This window comes from Cebus imitator, unplaced genomic scaffold, assembly GCF_001604975.1.
Source record: "Cebus imitator isolate Cc_AM_T3 unplaced genomic scaffold, Cebus_imitator-1.0 Scaffold44, whole genome shotgun sequence".
NCBI lineage: Eukaryota > Metazoa > Chordata > Mammalia > Primates > Cebidae > Cebus > Cebus imitator.
Genome location: NW_016107359.1, coordinates 236009 through 257994, shown reverse-complemented (window position 1 = coordinate 257994; position 21986 = coordinate 236009). Strand labels below are relative to the sequence as shown.

The 21986-nt window shown below is 35.7% G+C and overlaps 1 protein-coding gene across 1 annotated transcript in view; it reads right to left on the bottom strand.

The window, feature by feature from the left end:
* AKAP6 (A-kinase anchoring protein 6) overlaps window positions 1-21986 on the bottom strand; it is a gene marked incomplete at its 5' end in the record, with an annotated part of 309960 nt that overhangs the window by 102680 nt on the left and 185294 nt on the right. The window lies entirely within an intron of this gene.

Genomic DNA, 21986 nt, shown 5'->3' with positions numbered 1-21986 from the left:
TTATCAGATTTAATGAGAAAAACTTTCCTCTGGGCAAATAAGTAAATCAGTAAGTTCAAACATGCCCAAGTACTTGGGTGATTTCACTCACCTCGAAAACATGATATATAAGATCCCAAATAAAAATACAATTGGAAGCAGATTAAAGGAAAAGAAGGTGTGAAATCACTGTTTCAGTTAATAGATCTACAGCATTTGCGTGCATATGTTTGCATACTTTTAGTTTCATATTTTAATCTTTCATTTACACTAAACATGCACATCATTTGTATTATGTAAACTTCTCCAAATGTTAGTCATTTGTGGATCACAGAACAAAATGTTTTAAATGAGGTGATTTAAAGCATTTCATATTATTAATGAATGTTGATCAGGGTTTCAGAGTATCCAAAATTACATGAATATGCATAGTAGAGAAAATCAAGGGTTGCTTTAGAACGCTTTTAGAATTTGGCCTGTGATACATGAGAAATTCTGATTGTGTTTTCTAATGGAAGGCAATTACCAGGACCATGTTACTCCAGCACTTAGAAAACACACTGTCCACTTGAGTTTTCTGGATTCAATATTCAGAAGTATTCTAGAAACCTAGTGTTTTATTTGTCAGACTGATGATTAGAGGAGAGGAAAATCTGCTTTATGTGATGAGATTCCCATCCAAAATGATAGAGCTGACAAAGAGTTACATAATTAATTTGGTAAGACTTCCACATAATACTGGGGGAACCAGTATTTTAGGCAGGCAGAAGAATCTAATTCAAATGTTTTACTTATGCCACATGGTATTACTCATCAACAGAGGGAGTCCTCTGGCTGTGTCACTTGGGAATGGCCTCTACCTGCTATCCCTTTAGTTTGTGATAAGCTCATCCCCCCTCTTCACCCCAACTTTAAACAACTCTCACACAGCAGATCAGTCAAGAAAGGAAGCAGCTTAGATGTGTCCCAAAAATGATAGTCTTGTAAAAATAAAAATATAAAAACCAAATAATTTTGGATGTAATAAACTAATCTTCTCTGTTAAATGTATATAAGTAGTCACTGCAATAGCTATCATAAAAGGTTATTACATTTAAAAGAAATATGTCTTTATATATGCTCTCAGTCTTTGTCACCATAGAGCCTACTGTCTAAACAGCCTGATGAAAGATGTGATTGATGGACAATGCCTTCAAACTATAATATAAAACCTCAGAGTATCTAGTTAATTGTTAGATGTATTGATATATGAATGAATAGTACAAAAAACTTACATAATTTAAGGTGAAAATATTTATTTTAAATTTTAAAGCACTCTGAAGTTTGAATCTAATATGATTTAGCGGCTCAAGCTGTATGTGTAATAATGTCAGGAAGCTTATTTTTTGTTGATGCTAGTATGTTTTTTGCTCTTCTCTCTTAACATCTTTTCAGAAGCATTAGGCTCAGAGAATGAACTGCCAGCTCTATCAGTTTTTGGTCATCCTATCAAGTAAGGCTACTTTATCCTGTGGTGAGAAGATAATTTAATCTTCATATTCATTCCACCCACAGCAGTAAGTGAGCAGAGGCTGCCCCATTGTGTCCTGTAGTCTGGGGATGTTATGATATAGACTACTCTTCAATAGGCAAAAATGAGATTAGCAAAGTTAAAGTCAGACGGCTTTTCTTGAGTGCTAAGGTAAATAAGCATCCAGTATTTAATTTCCCTACAGCACCTGCTGTGGGCCTCTCTGTCTAGTCAAAAATAAAATATACTCTCTTGAAAGGCCATATTTACATTATTAAGTATATTTGCTTGGCCAATTCAATTTTGACTAATGAAGCCTCCTAATAGATATGTGAATGATCTAAATTAAAGACACAGGATAGTACTATTCTAAATGCCATCCCTGTGTATATCAATATAAAGAAAATTTTTAAAAAAGAGTTAAAAACAACTACAAACACTAGCCCATCATTTTAACTAAGAACTAAAGAAGTTTTAGAAAATCCTTACTGAGTGCTTACTTTTAACGGCACAAATGCTAAAACTGAATTATAAAGCAAAGCCAGCAAAAGCAGGAATTTCTGAAATAAATTACTTAGAAATGCATGAAGATTTGATTGAGATAACTTTTTTGACAGTTATGCTAAAGGCTTCCCCCCCACACCAAAGCCCCCCTCCTTTTTTTTTGTTAGAAATCACACCGAAAATTCTGCCCAAATGGAGACTGGAACAATGCCTTGAAACAGTGTTAATTGTCACCATGGAAACCAGAAGAATAAGCCATTTTGAAACTGGTATAGAAGGCACACATTGAGCAACTCAAGCATTTTTCTGCCTCCCTCAATGTTAAGGAACAAGATGCCTTGTCACTATGAGGTCAGAGAAAGAAAACATCATGAAAGGGTTGTAGATGCTCACTGTCTGGTAAATAAAAAAATAAAAATAAATAAACTATGTACAGCTAATGCTATAAGACTCTACCCAGTGAATCTTTTTGAAATAGAGGGATCATCAAAGGATGGCCAGGATTGGGGGATGGCTTCCACCTAAGCAAAACTTCAGGGCTATATTATGTGAACCTTGCCCCCAAAGCTCCCTGGGAATTCTGCTGTTGTAATAAAACTTCAGAAGAGGAAAGAAAAAAGGCAGCATGATGGAATTCAAAATAATGCTCTAAAAGCACACAGAGAGATTAAGACATCCATTGTAAGACTTTTGTATGGTACTTCTGTTGGTTACGCTGAAAAGAGACCAGACATTGCTGAACAGAGAGTGAAGCTTTGGCTGCAAGAAACACACAAATTAAACTAAAGACATTTCGTGATTATTAGAATAGGACTGCTGTATTCTGTGTCATCAGGGTTCCAGCATTTACATATTACACCATATTACTTTTAACTGAGCTTCAGTTGACTTTATATTAGGAAAAGTTAAAGGAAAATGATCTAGTTATTAGAATGACAGGATTGAACATCTTTCCTAGTATAAATAATGCCACAAACACCTGTTTATCCAGCAAGAACCCCCTCCCCATATACACATGGTGGATTGACTGATTGATTGATTGATTGATAGGATGGATGGATGGATAGATAGATAGATAGGTAGAATACACTGAGAAAATAAAATAGATCTTACTTAGTCTATCAACAAGAAAGCAAATGCTAGGAACATACCAAACAGCAGACTACCGGCAAAATTGTGTGTGAAAATATGCATTTTTGCAAAAAAAATCCAAGGATGTGTCTATTTACAACTCTCACGTGTTTTCTAGCTAGTGTTTGCCCTCCTCATTCGAGGCTTCATGGTGGCCCCTCAGCAAGTCCATGCCTAATGCCATTCAGTGGTGAACAAAGAGTCTTTTTATATAAAAGTCCAGGGTCCAGGCTCAGCTCTACATGCAGAGTGCAGGAATCTGCTAAAGGCCAGTATTGCCTTTGCAGCGGCTCTTGTGCCGCCCCCCTTTTCAGAAGAGTTGTGTGCAGCAACTCACAATGCATATGATGCTGCACATGGAGTCAGTATCACCAACACTTCAAGAAGATGTTCAAAATTGAAGAAGAGGGTTCGAGGCCAGGACAAACAATAGTCATTATTTCTTGCAAATTCCTTGCATTTTACCATTAGAATTTATGGTGAATAACTGCGTAGAGAAATTATAAAGACTCCTACAATTGTCCTTGTAAATTAACAATAGGTTTTCCTGATTGGGATAAATTTGCTGCTGAGCCTTTGGAAAAATTAAAAAGTGCAATGTCATTTAAAATTGCCAGAACTAGTACAGCAAATTACACCTGAGGTTAAAAATTGAGTTTTCCCCCCTCTTCTAGCTTATTCCATTTGCATGATCTAGAAATCACATTACACTGGCCATGTATTGTTAATTGGACATAGATTGCATTATCTTTAATATAAATCAAACTACAAATATTAAAATGAATTGCAAATTCCCTAATAGAAGATCATAAAACAATCTTTTTTAAAGTATCTCCCATTAATAATTTAATTCCAATTATATCACCCAGAAAACTTAAGTAGGAGACCTGGCAACTTATTTCTCCAATCATTGCTTTTAAATAACAAATATCTAAGCCTTTAAAAATAAATATAGCTAGAGCAGAAGTCATTGTTATAGAACAAAAATAAAAACATCAATAACTAAAAACTTTCATGTCAATTTCATATAAAATACTGTATAAGGACACCAAGTCTACCTGTCTCCTTTCTTTCCTACCCATGTCAAGGGTGAGAAAAAAGTCTCCTATAGGTAAAACTTAGTAAGTAAGTTTAAGAACTACTTTGATCATATCCTGTAAAATTATAACATTGATCATTATTTTTCTATTTACTTTTTAAAAAGGTTCTCTATCCCCTGAGATATTTCTATAAATTTGATATCTTTCTGAAGCCTTTGTATGGCCGTTAATGAGTTTATATTAAATATTTAATACTGTTTAGGGCATAGCCACTACTACCAAAAACAGTTATATTCCCAGCAGTCCCACTGTTTCAGGCAGAGGACTTGATTGATCCTCCTTGCCTGAATTGAGTAGAATGAAAAGAAGCAGTTGGAAAATAGCTGCAATCATTTAATGCAGATGACCTCTGACAGCCTCGCAGCTCTTCTATCTGAACAGAAATTTGCATGGGGTCTCTGTGCAGAGGAACAATGTAACCTAAATGGTAGACAATCTTTATTCTAATGAAGTGGGTGTCAAGGTCAATGTAAAACTGCAATGATAAATGGTGCACCACTAGGCAAGAGAAGTTGCATAGGCATTGTAGTGCTTTCACATTAATTGAAGACTGAAATGCACTGCGTGAAAAGCACAAGCCTCTCTTTTCACCATAATGTGTTAATGTGCCAATACTGAAATGATTTCTTCAAGATATTTGCCTGCTGACACGTATCTTATTGCAAAAATAACACAAATATAAAATTATGGCCAAAAATTTGACCCTTTTAGAATTTAGTGTTTTTCCTGGAATAACAAAAATTAAATAAAAATGCTCCCAAACGATGTCCTGACACCTAATGTAATTCCTTTGATCCCCTTTTCTTTTCTTTTCTTTTTCTATTTAGACCTGTCTTTAATTAGTTTCAACCAAGCAACCTTTTACAAAACCCTTCATTTGGGTTCTTTCATGTTGAGCAAACTGTAAAAGAAGACTGAGGAGAGGAGAATCATTCAAATATTATTTTTCGCCTTACTTCTAAGTTTTCTGCTTAGTCTGCAGTAAAGATCTTCAGGTGTTGTTTGTCCTGAATAAAAATGTAACGAAAAGTCTATGGTTTGTAAAAGAAAATAACTATTTTCTAGCATAGGAACTAGAAAACCTTAATCTGGTTGTTGGAAATTGTCAAAATAACTGTACAGAAATAATTACACCATTATTTCAGTTGGTCTAGAAATTTTGTGGCAGTCAATATTTTTCATCCAATAAAAATAAGGATAGTAAGCTGCTTTTTAAAAATCCTGATCTACTTAAGCCTATAAAGGGGACATTGTTTGCTAATACACTCATTAGCAACCAAGCACTTTAACTTCATCAATTAAACAGGAAATGGAGTTGCATCAGTTAGTTTCATAATTTGCTAAAATACTGATAAAAGCATATTATTAATGATTTGAGAAACATTTCCAGGCTCAACTCATAATACCTTATAAACTGCATTTTTATGGTTGATATTTTTTTCAGATTCTGGTAGACTCTATGATATAGCTACATTCCTGACACTGCACTTCCTGTTACAAATAGATTTTAATAAAGCAATTACAGTTATTATAGAAATGGTCTGCAGGTCTGCAATCTTGATGACCAGAAGGCTATTAATATCCTTTACTATAAAATAAATGATATTGCTAGTCTGCAACTCTGATGTGAAAACAAATTGTCTCAAACAGAAATCAACATCCCTGAAATGGTAATTCAGAGAAAAAAAATCTCAACATGAAGGAGGATAGTGAAAAAGAAAAAAAAGTTACTGATGAAACTGTTTAAAAAACTGTACAGCTTCATCTGTGTGTGATTTGTCAGGTCTGAAGCTTTGACGTGCCCAAGGGGCAGACCCCAGCGGGGAGTAGGCTGCCGAGCTAAATAGCTGTGAAAGAAGTCTTAATGTAGGATGGAATTCAAACTAACCTTGACATGACCTCGGGAAAAATATGCAAAAAGTAAAATGAATGCTCTCTGCAAGATACATCCTAATTTTGTGGTGGAGCTGGTTAGTTTTACAAACATAACTGAGACCTTAAAAGAAAAATAGAAAGCTAGTAAAAGGGGAAAAGTTTAGAATTCAGGCAAAAAAACATAAGCAGGGATGATGTGTTACTGTGAAGGCATGTGAACCATTTGGAAAGAATCCAAATAAAAACCCACACCGAACAATATTGTTGTCAGCCTGTCTATTCAGGAAAATTGGTTTTTTTTAGGTTGAATATAAATGACACAAAGCCAAGATTACATCATTGCATTACAAAGTCTGTTGTGGCTTTTAGCTGAACAAGCCCCATGGATCTATTGGTTTAGGACAGTAATTCAGTAAGGAGGTTTTAATGTGCTATTTTTCCCCCAGTGTCAATAAAAAATAGAGAAATTTAAGGAAGAAACATTCCATGTGCTCTCTAGTCTATTTCTTGCTTTTGATCTGTATTTGATAAGCTGAACTCCAGTTTTAGTTAATACATTCAGTCCTGATTTGACTCTATTATAAATTTTGCCTGTTTTGAAGTGATCGGCTTAGTAGGGAGGCATTTGCTTAACTCTCCAGCCAAGAACTGGCTAACTCACTGGATATATGGAAATTTTAATTGAGTGTCAACTTGTGTAGAAATTCAATCCTATTACCTTTTCAATGCAATTTTGTAGCAATACCAGTTATTTACTACACTACTAACCAGATTTTAAACATAATTAAATTGCTAAGAACATACACCCAAAATCTAATGACTTAAATTCCTACAGCAAGGATGTGAATTCCTGGATCAGGTGTACGAGCGTCTATTAGATTTTCATAAGCATAAAGTGAGCAGATGGATGAAATCATTAAGAAGAACAGAGAATTTTACTGAGGACCTGTTGAACAATCATATGTAAAGATCACTGTTTAGTGGATGTTATGCCATAGGTCTCTTCTTTGGTTCATTCTTATTAAATATTTTATTAATGACATCGATAAGGAAAATATGAATATGGCATATTGATCAGATTACCAGATTATACTGATCTCATTGATCAATAAAGTATAATAAATATTTTAGCTCAGAGATCATAAACTCAAATACCTAAAGGTAGAGGTATGCTAGCAAACTGGCTCTCTAAGGAAAAAACAAAAGAAGGAAGAAAAAAAGAAGAAAAAAGTAAAAGATCTGATTTGTAGTGTTCATTGATTTCCCATTGTCCACTAAATACTCCCACTGTGGCTGATTCCAACCTACCAATGGTTGTTGCTGCTGCTAAAATTCCTGAATATTTAACAATATGCTTTCATAAGTCAGTGTTAGCCAGCTCCACCTCACTACCAGGCAGATGATATCAAGGAATTGAGTAGGGCAAGGATAAATTCTCTTCTCTCTTTCACATTCTAACTACTGCTACTATCATAAAAAAGATAACTATTTCTTTTACTAAAATAAAAACAATGCATAAATGTGATTATTACTAATATCTAATATCAGTAAGAGATAAGAGGGCATAGTGTGAGCCATGGAGGATGGGAGAGCATATGCCTCATCTAAAAGGGGCAACCCTTACGCAGCTCTGCCAACTGTTACCGTGTGGAAATATGGCTTGAACATGGGTTCAGTATGGCCAGATACAAATTTTTTAAAGCCTATATATATTTATGTGAAGTCTCAAAATTGTTATATGCTGCATTAAAACTTTTTAACACTACACAGACCAAACTATTTCTCTGGATATGAAGCTGCAGGCAACTACTTTATAATGTCTATTTCAGATGATAATACGTAGACTCTAAAAGGAGCAAAACATGCTGCCATAATAAGTTAAATCTAAGAAGGAGTGATGACAAATGTAAAGTCAGACAGAGTTAATAACCATCCCACTTCACCACATCACACCCCCTTCAAAAAGATAAAATTTCGAAACTGCATAAAGAATGGAGGTGCCTAGGCTTCACTTGCCTTTAGGTTCAACGTGAGTCAATAGATAACGGAAGGTAGATGTACATCTTTTTAAAAAGAGAGGCAGGAGAGTTCCCTTGACCCCTTCACAAGACTTGTGATACAAGTGTAGCTCATTTACTTGGCCACCTGTGCTCAAATCCCTTGCAGGAGGGGGAGCATGCAGGTGAGCGGGTGCACGAGGCAGGCAAGTGACTTTGGGTGCCAGCAGGAACGAACCCCACACTGGCCCGCGGCAGCATCTAGGGGTTGCCCACAACCTCTGGAGCCTCAGAGGGTACATATTACAAACAATGGTCTTTTAGCATTTGCCATCTGTAGATGGCTTAAATGTTAAACACCTTAGTGAACAGTCAGTGAGATAGCCTTTTTGGGTTCCTGCATCTTGAATTCCTATCTGGCATCCAGGAAGAATGAGGTCACACAAACCCCACACTGGCCTGCGGCAGCATCACAACCTCTGGAGCCTCAGAGAGCACCTGTTACAAACAATGCTCTTTTAGCATTTGCCATCTGTGGAAGGCTTGAGTGTTAAACAGCTTAGTGAAGAGTTGGCAAGACAGCCTTTTTGGGTTCCTGTACCTGATGCATCCTGAATTCTCTGGCGTCCAAGAAGAATCTGGTCACACAAACAGATTGAAAGGTGGTGTCTGCAGAAGATTGTATTGAGTGATGGAAGAGGCTCTCAGTGCAATGGGGAGCTGGAAAGGGAATGCAGTGAGAAGATAATCTCCCTGGAATTTGGCCAGCCCCGGCTGAACTGCTTTCTGACTGTCCCCAGCCTGCTCAACTCTTCTTGGCATTCATTTATTCTCTTCTCTCCTCTGCTGCATTGCTCTGCTCTGTCAGTGGAGTTTGGGGTTTTTATGGGTTCAGGGTGGGGGGCATGGTGCACCAGGGTGGTTTTGGAACAGGCAGCATTCAGGCAGGAAAACAGGAATGCATGTTCTCATTTAGAGCTGTGGGTCCAGGCTTGAAGGTAAAGTCCTCATCAGGGATCCCACCCTTTTCTACCCAGTATTTCCCTGCTTCCTGTCCATATCAAAAGGAAAAAAGATTTGGGGAGAGTTAAAAAAAAAAAAAAAGGTAATGGATATATTAGTTTGACTGATTTGCTAGGCACCAATCTTATACTGCTTGTATTTCATTTTCTAAAAGGGACCTAGACAATGTATTAAATGTACAAAAAAAAAAAAAAAAAAAAAAAAAAGCACTCAAGTAAGGAAGGAGATTCAATACTTCCCCAAGGGTCAAGATGTTGAAGGAGCTAAAGGTATTCAGCTAAGAGGGCAAGTAAGAGTTAGAGGTGAGAGAAGAGAGGAAGGACATGTTAGCAGACTTTGAATATTTAGAGGACTTTTGCATAAAAAATATTAATTTGCTCCATCAGACCTCAGAGGTCAGGCTGGGGGTCAAAGGCTGAAGCAAGAGTAGGAACACAGCACGGGAGACAGTGAGTTCCCATTCACCAGAGGTGTTCAGGCAGAGATGGGAGGTCTACCTGGCTGGGATATATTATGGGTAAATGAAGCACTGAATGAGGATTGGCCTGGAAGATAGAGCCTAAAGTTCCTCTCTGTTTTAGAAAGTTGAGCTTCTTTGGATCCACATTCATAAGATCAGCCATAACAATCACATTATTCCAGGTAAAAGAAATGCCAAGACTGAAAATCACCAAGTTAAGAAGAAGCTGTCACTCGCTGGAACAAGATTCAGGAACAAGATTCTCACGCAGAAAAATCTGAGAGAACAACAATGAAGCAAAGACACAGTGAACCACATAAAATGTAAGCTGTATAATCTAAGCTCAAGATGGGATATAGAGAACCAAAAGAAAGGGCAGGGTTAACTGAAAATTTCAAAACTGTCTTCAATCCATCCTGCTTTAGAGAGGTATTTCATTGAATTTGAGGTACAGAATGGAACATTTCGAGTCCTTTTATTTGGTAAATATAGGAGACTTCTACTATAGAATTCATGTGGTTAGGTGCATATTTCAACAACGTCCTTCCTTTAAATTTTTTAAAAGACATAAATTTCAAGATAAATACCACCCTCAAAAATTTCCTTCATCTATACAGACATTCTTCAGTAGATATCGAAGATGTGCATTTAAACCCTTGCTACCAGCAGCATGGGCATAATTGCAATCTCTCCTCCATGCTATGAATCTTCATGGTTGTGTTATATTATGTTGAAAATCTACACATCTCAACGGGTTTTCTGTGCATTCCAATGTACTTTAGTGATGATGTGGATCATTGCCATAATACATCATGACTCCTCTAATTATGGTTTCATTATGATGCACCATATCAGGGCTGTTGTAATGTCATGTCAGCACATAGTAAAAATAGTTATGCAATTATGTAATATCTGTTAGAGTATGCAATGTAGAAAGGAAAAAAGACTTGAGGCACAGCAATTAATGTAATGAAACTCAGTTTTCTCCTTTAAACAAGTTTTCAATGTAAAAGTTTCATTTATTTTGTTTTCCATTTCCCAACCTAAACAAACATCTCTAAACATAGCTATTTCTGTTGAATTTGGCACCACTACATAATTTTTTAATGTTTGAGACAGGTTCTTGCTATGTTGCCCAGGCTGGAGTGCAGTTGGCCATTCACAGGCATGATGAGCACACACTATAACCTTGAACTCCTGGGCTCAAGTAATCCACCTTCCTCAGTCTCCTACATAGCTGGAACTACAGGTACATGCCACTGCACTCAGCACAACTACATAATTTAGAATTACCTAATAATGCAAAGTAAGAAGAAAAGGGAAAAGAAAAATCTTTGACTCTAGCTGTTCTCTATATGTAACAAAAGAAAACCTTTACCTAATATGTGCTATAAGAAATCCAATAACAAGTTAAGTGTAGTAAATAAAAGTCCACTGAAGAATTACTATTATGCAAACTTCAAACACAACAGTCACATTCTTCTATCTTCCTTGACCTCTTGTGTGGGCATACCATTATCTGCCTTACCTTCTAAAACTCGATTGACAATCTATCTCCTAAATAAACTATGATAATGAAATGAGATAAAGCAATGATATCCAGATTTACATCCCTAAACTACTAAGACCATAAATATTTACTTGCCTTTAGACTAGGCTGCCAAAATATACCCAAATATCTATAAAAACAGAAATATTTGTCTTGTAAATTTGAAGAATAAACTTTCAAAAGATGGTGGATATGTCTTCTTTGGTTGATCACAGAGTATCGTGAATATTTGAGACCTTCAGAAATCCCTGAGTCAATGAATAGGTTCTCAAACTAAGTGATGTATGAATTGCTGTTTGTTGTTTTAATATACAATCATAGAAGAATTTATATATCATAGCTTACCACATATCTTTATAGCTGAATTACAGGCCTGTTCAGTGCAAGTATTTATAATGAAAATGCTGATGAAGCCTGAACTATGGATGTGTATGGTTGTGCAGCAGCAGCAGCAGCCATTTCAAATATAGCTTTATTTTTAGCATTAGGAGGCACCAAGTTTGTTTAAATCTAAACTTTTTTTTCTACAATTGCAAGTAATGTTAATAGCACACTGTAAATGTTAAGGCTAAGTGTGCAATGTCAAAATAGACTGGATCTCTCTGAAAATTGGAAATTCAGGCTTTTCAGACATAATCCAGATGTTTGGCTTTTATTCAGATTTCAAGAAAGAGGGAACTAATATGATATAAAATTCATACATGCATATTTCATTAGGGCCTTTTGTATTGCTGAATTAAACATTCTGAAACGTGCTTTTCCCAAATCACATAGAGTTTTAAACCAAAGCAGTTTCCAGGATGCTCTACACCGCAAAAATAATGCCAAATTAATTTCATAAGGAAGAAGCTATATATTTCTTATGTTAACTCTGTTGATATTTCCTCAAAGAGATATCTTTCTCTTTGAGGATAAGAAGAAAAATGAAAGGTAGAACACTGTAACCATTGTAGTTTATCAAAAAAGGTGTTGCTGCAGAACATGGTAGCTTTTGAAATCTATGAGAATCAGTTGCCTAAATAAAGACTGAATGCACTATTGCCCTTATTGTCGTCATGAAAAAACCAACTTTTCAAGTTTCATGCAAATGGGCATTCCCCAGGGACTACGGACTCTAGCACTGAGAATCTGCACCCAGAATTTACCATGTGATAGTAGGTGTTAAGACAGAGCTGATCAAAGCATTTCCAGGTTGCCTGTTTCCAAAACACAATGAAAGTGCCATTATACCTTTATGTATTCACATTGTGCCTTTTTTATTTTTTGCAGGGTATTTTCAGTGTTCAAAGGGTTTTCACATCTATAATCTTAACAGAATCATAATGCTATGGAGTTTTTCTTGGTGACTGCTCAAATCCCTGTATAGTGAAAATAGCTGACTCCTTGGGCTACTTTTTAAGAATATCTCTGGTGCCTTCACTTCAGATGAGGACAAGTGTAGTTTCAGAATTAGATTGTAAGCTTCTACAATGGACTGTATGAGGTCAGAGACCACATGTTATTCATCCTTTACCCCCTGTAATTCTTAGCATTATGGTTTAAATGTAGGAGGTTGTTGGAAAATATTGATTCATTTGAATTTCTCCCAAAACAAAGTCTAGGCAGATATAGAAAGCCGTTGAAATATATGCCAGATATAGCATTAGTATACAGAAATGAGTAGAGTGTGATTGCTTTATCTTTGAGCTTCATTTTCTATGAAAAACTCATTTGGTAAAACATCCAATACAGAAATATTATTCTCAATTTTCAGACAGAAACCATGAACAAAGTTAATTGTTTATCATGGCCATGAATGGTTAACACAAGAAAATCTTCCGTAAAAATCTATCAAAGAAAAGAGAAAGGTGGCAGTAGTTCTTTGAATATTTTAAGGGAACCTTTTATGAGGCAGTATTTTCTCACAGCAAAAACATTTGATCAAAATGAGAAAGGCTAAGTGTAATTTTTAGTGCTGATACCAGTATGCTACAGACTTAAAACCTTTCTGTTCTATGCATCCCCTGACCCCTTAGGCCTTTTTGTTTCTTTTGGGTACCTACCCATATTTATCAGAAAGATATTTTAAGAAAATAAATTTTAGATATTTTGGGCTTAAAGGCTTAAACACTGTTGCTGCAGCCTCAGAAAGCTTGGCTGTCATTTCAATGAATTGTTCTTTTTTTTTGTTCTCCTATGGGAAGCCCATGGGGAAAGTTAGTAATATTACTTCTGTCTTACAGATTAAAAATTGATACACAGAAGCTAAGTGACTTGCCCAAGGTCAGTAAGATTCTACTAAAATCCAGAAAGAGAATTTCAGGAGGAATTTCAGCTTAGCTTGGTAAGCCATACTACTGCTCTTGAAAATACATCATTAGATCCCAGTCCAGAAGTCTGAAGAAATTGGTGGGCCCTAAGAATATAATGTAAATAAAGCCAAGAATGCCATTCAAAATGACATTGGGGTGGCCAACACATACTTAAGAACCCTAATCTTGTAGCCTCTATAGCCAGATTCATTTGGTGTAGGCTCACCCTCAAAAACCCAATAGATTTTTAATAGCCTGAGGTTGAGGCTAAAAGGGCAGATAGGAAAGTTTTCACTGATAGTCATGCCTGTCATTCAGAAGAATGACAACACACAGTTTAAAGAAGCTCTGGGGTACAAGTGGAAATTTATTGGTATAAACTAAGACCATAAAGAGCAAACCTTGGTTATAACTGCTTTTGAACATTTTTATCAGCTATGTTAAGGAGTCTGCTATAAATATTCAAGGAAGTGTCTTAGAATAGCTCCATCGGAGAGAAACAGAATGTGTATGTATGTGTGCACATGTGTGTGTGTGTGCGTGTGTGTGTGTGTGTGTGTGTGTGTGAGATAAGAAACAAGAGTGATAAAACTAAAGAGGAGGAAGAAGCGAAGATTTGGAGAATGTAATGGTGGAAATGCATAGATGCATGGAGAGAAAGTAATAAGTAAATAGGGGAAGTTACAAAGGTTTAGCCAGATAGGAAAAACAATTACTAGTCCACAGGGAATAAATCATAAAAACTACATAAAAATAAACAGCATTGCAGAAAAGTAAGGAAATTATCGCTAGAGAAAACGTCTTAGTGAATGGCTTCCCTGAAATCATCAGATGAGAGAATATGATGTTGATGACTTAAAAGTTTTACGTAAAGGCTGAAAAAAAATTTGTTAAGAGGATATTGGAACTAAAAGAAGCACAAGTTACAAGGATGTGGCCATTTAGCACAGCCAAAATAACACATAAATTTTCAAGAAGAAATGAATACTAAAACATGTGATTTTTGAGAATTTCCCCTAAGCACCCTTCAGTGGGCATCATCAGCCCTGAAACTGTTACTTCTGCTTTTGTTCTCTCAGTGGCTTCCCACCTGATCCACCTGATCCAGGGAACGTCATTTCATATTTCCATGGTCATCCCGTCTGCAAAACAGGGACAAAGCTATCTTTGCCACTTGTCCAACACAGATATTTTAAGAGGTAAATAGATCATATTTGTAAGAAATTTTAGATCTCTCTATAAAATATATCATTAATAAGAAGTCTTTGATTTTAACACATATGAGTTTTGTAATAAAATTTTTTGGTTTGCTATTCATGTGCAAGCAAGACTGAAAATTTCCCATGGTTTTTATTTTCTGCCTTAGAAATAATGTATTGTTAACTATTGCTGGAGAGTTAAAAGAAATCACACATCAGGATAAAGTCATTAGAAAGGTAAACATATACATATATATATATAGATAATTAATGTATACTATATAATATATAATATACATTATATAATATATATATGTAATTATATGTATTATGTATTTTATTTTTTTTCCTTAGCCATGCATGAACAAGCATTATGTATTTTCTAAAAGAACAGAATATATACATATTTACAGAGAGTACATAGTATAGAGTACATATATGTAGTGCCTGTATATACTAAATATATAGTGTATACTATACTATATACTAAATGTAATTGTGGTTTTTGCCATTACGAGCAAAGGCAAAATCCCAATTAATTTTGCACCAGCCTAATAGTATATAGTACATAATACATGTAGTGTATATACATATATACACACATACTCTGTCTATATATATACAGGTATTGATCGACTTACGACCTATGCAACTTACAACCATTTGACTTTACGACCACAATCGCTAGCCACGACTGCTCTGTGTCTGGCAGCGCAAACGTTGACCAGCTGGGCGTATGACAGTGCGGACCAGCTTCCAGCAGCACTGCCATCTCCGCGTGCAATTGGGAAAATGTTTCCTATGGTATTTTTTACACCTGTATTTTGTATTTTTGTATGTTTTGCAAATATTAAACCAGTTGTACTGGTAATGCAGTGTTTTACTTAAACCTGATGAATGTAAAAATAAGAAACAAAATGGCATAGAGATGATACAAATGGCATAAAATGAACAAAGAAAATTATGATATATAACAATAATGAAAGAAAATTATGATAAAATATGACTTAAAGATTTTTATAACATCATTTCACAGTACTGTACATATAGCCTACTCAACTTACGACCAAATCGTATTACGACCGGTCTGTCGGAACCAATCGTGGTCGTAAGTCGAGCACTAGCTGTATATAGATATATCTATACACACAGTTACAAAGTGTTACTATTTTTCTCGATCCTTAATGGAAGGAACTTATTGATACTACCTAGCAATACTACTTCTCAAAACCTATACACATGTAACCATTTAATCATTCATTATAAGAGTGATTCTACAAACATGGTGACAGAAAAGGAACCATGTCAAACATTTAATTTGTAAATCAATGAGATAAAAGGATATTGGTTAGATAAATTTAAAAATAAATTAAAAACATGCCTGGAATCAGACTGCTCATAATTAAACTTTGCTTGTGTTGCTTACTAGCTGTGTACTTCCCTACGCCTTAGTTGTTCATTTGGGGATATTGTTAATACTTCATTAGGTTGCTGTGAGGATTGATGAGCTAGTCTCTGCAAAGATCCTAGAACAATTTCTGTTACCTAATAAACACTATATACAAATATTTTTTAAACTTTTTTTAGCATGTAGAGTTGCATGCTAAGAATAGATGACCGTTGACATAGCTCTTCTCATCTCTTTCATGCAATGAGTTCCTTTATTTGTGTATATAACTTCTCTTCACTATATGAAACATTGAATCTATGAATCAATATTCACTAGAATTTTTTAAAAATATTTTCTTTTATTGACTTTCACTGAACACATGGGATAAAAGCTATATGGTTTGTCCCTGGTTTTCCACTCTTCTCCAGTGTGTTTTCCTGGTTTTGGCAGAGTCCTAGGAGCATATCAAACTAATTTCCAGATCTGAGTTTTTTCCCCCAAAATTGCATTACAGTATTTTGTAATGCATCTATCTCCACTTTAATTACTTAAATTCTATCTGGTAAGATTCAGTTCAAATATCACTTCTTCCATGAGGACTTTCTAAGACTAGCACTTATTATTCGTACCACAGAAATTTGCTATCTTTGCTAATATTTCATGTTTTTTTGGTTTTGGCTTTCTAAGTAGATTATAAATTACTTAAGGATAAGGTTAACCTTCCTTTATTTGGTTTTCCATAGCACCACACAGGACCCTAACAAATGCTTATTGTCTCATCTTCACAGTCACTAAAATGAGATAACATCATTCCTTATTCTTTTTAAATAAAAATGAAATAATTAGACCATTAATTCCTGATATATGTACTAGGACATATGGACATATGTAATTTTCAAAATATATGTGATAAAATGAGAGAATTCAAGTGGAAAATGTCTTTGTGTTTAGATACACAGAAAGTGATGCAAACTTCATAAATTGTTATTTGAATTTGATACCAATTATTGCACTTTGCAAGGTAGAAAAACTTGCAATCAGTTTTTCCTCAAGCAAATATGTATCTGCCTTCAACCATATAGCTCTCCAGAGAAGCATCCCCAGTAGGGAATTTGAAATTAGAGCGATTGCCTGTCACTAGATCTCTCAGGGTGTAGACTTCGAATTCAAACGTGAATCTGTTCTTTACCAAAATTCTTTAGGGACTATTCAGGTCCTTTCCTCACAGACAGCTAAATGCCTTTAGTTGTATTTGCCGTGACATCCAATGTGACAATTCAAATATTGTATAAACTACCAATGTATGTACCACAATGCAAGCAGAAGGTAAGAAAAGGTGGCTCATATGTTATGACATGACCTAGTTTCAATAGAAGTGTAAGTGAATATGTCTGTTCTATGCTGTGAAGACAAACTGAGGGGCATTTAGTAATTCAGCCTAAAGAAGAAGGTAGAAAAATTAAAATGTGTGGAAAATAAGACGTCAAAGAGAAAGCTGAATTTCCATGACAGACAGCAAAAGACACTGCAGAGAATCCTATGGAAGTTATCTGCCACTGAAAAAAAGTAAAATGGAAAGGAAAATGTCTAAGAAGTCTCATAAAATATATATTTATATTTTTACTGCCTGAAGTGAACCAGAGTTGTATTTGAAATTATGTACTTTTTATGGTGTTTTAAAAAAAATACAGATACTTGGTTTTCTTATGCTTTACAGATATTACAATGTTTACAGATTGAAGGTTTGTGACAACCCTGTGTCAAGCAAGGTTATTGGCACAATTTTTCCAACAGCATGTGCTCATTTTGTATCTTTGCATTACGTTTTAGTAATTATCTCAATATTTCAAAATTTTCATTATTATTTTATCTGTTATGCTGATCTGTGACCAGTGATCTTTGAGGTTACTATTGTAATTGTTTTGAGGCACCGCAAACCACACCCATATAAGACAGTGAACTTAACTGGTAAGCGTTGTGTGTGTTCTCATTGCTCCACCTACCAGCAGTTCTCTCTGTTCCTCAGGCCTCCCTATTCATTGAGACACAACAATATTGAAATTCAGCCAAGTAATAATCCTACAATGGCCTCTAAGTATTCAAGTGAAATGAAAAGCTAGAAATAGCTAAGCTTTGTGAGCAAGGCAGGTAAAAAGCTGAGATAGTCTGAAAATGAGGCCTCTTGTGCCAGTTAGCCAAGTTGTGAATGCAAAGGAAAAGTTCTTGAAGGAGATTAAAAGTACTACTCCAGTGAGCACATAAATGATAAGAAAGTGAAACAGCCTTATTGCTGATAGGGAAAAAGTTTTAGTGGCATGGATAGAAGATCAAACCAGCCACAACGTTCCCTTAAGCCAAAACTTAATTCAGAGCAAGACTCTAACTCATTTTAATTCTATGAAGGCTAAGAGAGGTGAGGAAGCTGCAGAAGAAATGTTGGACACTAACAGAGGTTGGTTCATGAGGTTTAAGGAAAGGCATCATCTCCATAACATAAAAGTGCAAGATGAAGCAGCAAGTGCTGATGGAGAAGCTGCGGCAAGTTCTCCGGAAGATCTAGCTAAGATAATTGATAAAGGTGGCTACATGAGACAACAAAGAAAAAAGAAAAGCCATCTAGGACTGTCATGGCTAGAGAGGAGAAGCCAATGCCTGTCTTCAAAGCTTAAGGACAGGCTGACCCTCTTATGAGAAGCTAAAGCAGCTGATGACGTTAAATTAAAGTCAGTGCTCATTCCCTATCCTGAAAATCCTAGGGCTCTTAAGAATAATGCTAACTCTACTCTGCCTGTGCTCTGTCAGCGGAACAACAAAGCCTGGATGACAGTTTATCTGTTTACAGCACAGTTTAGTGTATATTTTAAGCCCATTGTGGGGACTTATGGCTCAGTAGAAAAGATTCCTTTCAAAATATTCCTGTTTGTTGACAATGCAGTGGGTCACCCAAGAGCTCTGATGGAGATGTACAAGGAGATTAATGCTGTTTTCATGTCTGCGAACACAACATCCATTCTGTAGCCCATGGATCAAGGTGTAATTTTGACTTTCAAGTTGTCTTATTTAAGAAATACATTTTGTAAGGCTATAGGTACCATAGATAGTCATTCCTCTGATGGAGCTGGACAAAGTCCATTGAAAACCTCCTGAAAAGGATTCACCATTCTAGATGTCATGAAAAACATTAGCAATTCACGGGAGGAGATCAAAATATCAACATTAACAGGAGTTTGGAAGAAGTTGATTCCAACCCTAATGGATGACTGAGGGGTTCAACACTTCAGTGGAGAAAGTAATAGTAGATGTGGTGGAAAGAGCAAGAGAATTAAATTGGAAGTGGGGCCTGAAGATGTGACAGATTTGCAGTAATCTCAAAGCAAAACTTAAACAAATGAGGTTTTCCTTCTCAAGAATAAGTAAAGAAAGTAGTTTCTTGAGATAGAATTTACTGCTGTTGAAAATGCTGTGAACATTGTTGAAATAACAAGAAAGGATATAGAATATTACACAAACTTAGTTGATAAAGCAGCAGCAGGGTTTGAAAGGATTGACTCCAATTTTGAAAGAAGTTCTACTGTGGGTAAAATGCTATCAAACAGCATTGTATGGTACAGAGAGATATTTTGTCAAAGAGCCAATCCATGTGGCAAACCTCATAGTTTTAAGAAATTGCTGCAGCCACACCAGCTTTCAGCAACCACCACCCAGATTAGTCAGTAGCCATCAACACCAAGGCAAGACCTTCACCAGCAAAAAGGTCTGATTTGCTGAAGGCTCAGATGATCATTAGGACCTTTTTGCAATAAAAAATTTTTATTAAATACATTTAGATATAATGCTATTATTGCACACTTAACAGACTATAGTATAGTGTAAACACAACTTTTATATGCACTGGGAAATCAAATGATTCCTGTGATTTGCTTTATTGTGATATTCTCCTTATTATGGTAGTATGGACCTGAACTTGTAATATCTCTGAGGTATGCCTGTATTATATTTACCCATGAGTTTGTTCTTCTAGCCTGTGAAATTAAGTCTTAAAATTCTGATTTTGCCCGATTGCTTATAGGCAAAGTCAATTACTAATTGAAGTAGTCTTTGATTTTTTTCACCAAAGAGAAAATATTGAAGTTGAAATGGACCTGAGAGACACTGAGTCCATCCCCCTCACTTTCCAGATGAAAAAAATGAGACCTGAGAGGATAAGAATAATTGCCCGAGGGGAATCTGGACTCCTTCTCCAGGGCTTTATCACATGGCTTCTCAATCTTCCTTTGCTAACACTGGTCTTTAGTGAAGCTTAAAAATAAGATCAAAGAAAGCTCAAAAGGGGATCTATAGAATAAAATAACATAAACTGGGGCATTGAGATGAGGTCCAACCATTCCCTTCGAGAGAAATTAACATATAGAGATCTGAGCCTCTTTGGCCTTTGTCTTTTCCTGAGGAAGCTTCGAGATCAGTTAACTCTGTATACCTATGAGAATGGGACTGAATCATGGCAAAGCTATTAGTGACAACCAAGCTTCTTTATTAAAAGTCCATTTTGGGGGGTGTGTATGTATGTATGCATTTAAAAGCATTAATTCATTTTATAAAAAGGTCAGTGTGAATTTATTTATGTTTCAAGGCCAAACATGAGGTGTAGGGTTCATAGAACAATTCCAGAACAGTCAGGCCACCAGAGAAGTGCTATATGAACACGGTGACAGTCAAAGTTGAAAGAAATGTATAGGATCCACTTTCTGAATTTTCTTTGGTTACCACAACCACAATAGAGTATAGGAGGCCACCTGGTGGTGAAATGAACCAATTAACCATTTAATGTTATACTGAAAAGCAAGCAAAACAGAGTTTGGGTTGTTACAAAATGAAAACTAGAACCTGGGGCAAAAGAACAATAATGAACAGATATTACTGTAATACAGCAGATAGAAAATTGAGCTGATAAATAATTCAAGTCTGTAAAATATTATCTATTCCTAAGTGTTACTATAATAGTTATTATGTATACCAGGGATTAGCAAACATTTTCTGTGAGGAGGCAGATAGTAAATAGTTTAGGTATGCTGGCCACATGGTCACTGTTCACACTACTCAACTATACCACTGTGTAAAAGCAGACATAGATATTTCATAAATGAATTCTCCTGACAGTGTTCCAATAAAACTTTATTTTAAAAATTAGCGGTAGGCTGGATGTGACCCGCAGGTCATAGTTTGTCAGCCCCTGATTCTATTTCATCTACTGAGCACATACTATTTATGAAGGACCAGGTGAAGCTCCAATATACATTACCTCATGGAATCCTAACAACAGTCTTTCAAGGCAGGTATTATTATCCCTATTTCCTAGATTTAAAAACTGAAGCCTAAAATGTTTCAATAATTTGGAGGAAAAGGCACTAAGCTCATTCATTAGAAATGCTTTGTGTAGCGCCATGGCCATTTTTTCCCTCTGTGATTGCACGTGCTTGTTCTGACCCTCTCTCCCATTTATCTTGCAGAGTCTGCTTTCGGTTTCGCTCAATGGTGACTCTGCTCCTGTTTCTCCACCTCATGTTCCCTTGAAATGTTGTTTGTCTCTTAACATCTTTTTCTCCATCACTTCTTTTATGTTTAAAAACTTTATGTCAGTTTTCATAACAACAGATGTAAGCAAGCAAGAAAAAGAGACAAAAGCAATGTATTAAAAATAGCCACATATACAACAATAAGCCAAGGAAACTGTCATATTGTGTATGCTCCAAATAGAATGTGAGCCAAAAACACAATGCTCCCTCTTACATAAATAATATATTACACATCCACTGGGAGACGAAGTAGCTCTGTCCCTAAATGGAAGAGGTTTTTTTTGGTCCATTTTTTATATCATACTCTTTTTCTTTTTAAAATTTTTTATAGATATATAGTGTAAGTCATACCATCTCAGACAGGCTACATTCCTCTTCCAAACCATCCATGAACTATTTTATTAA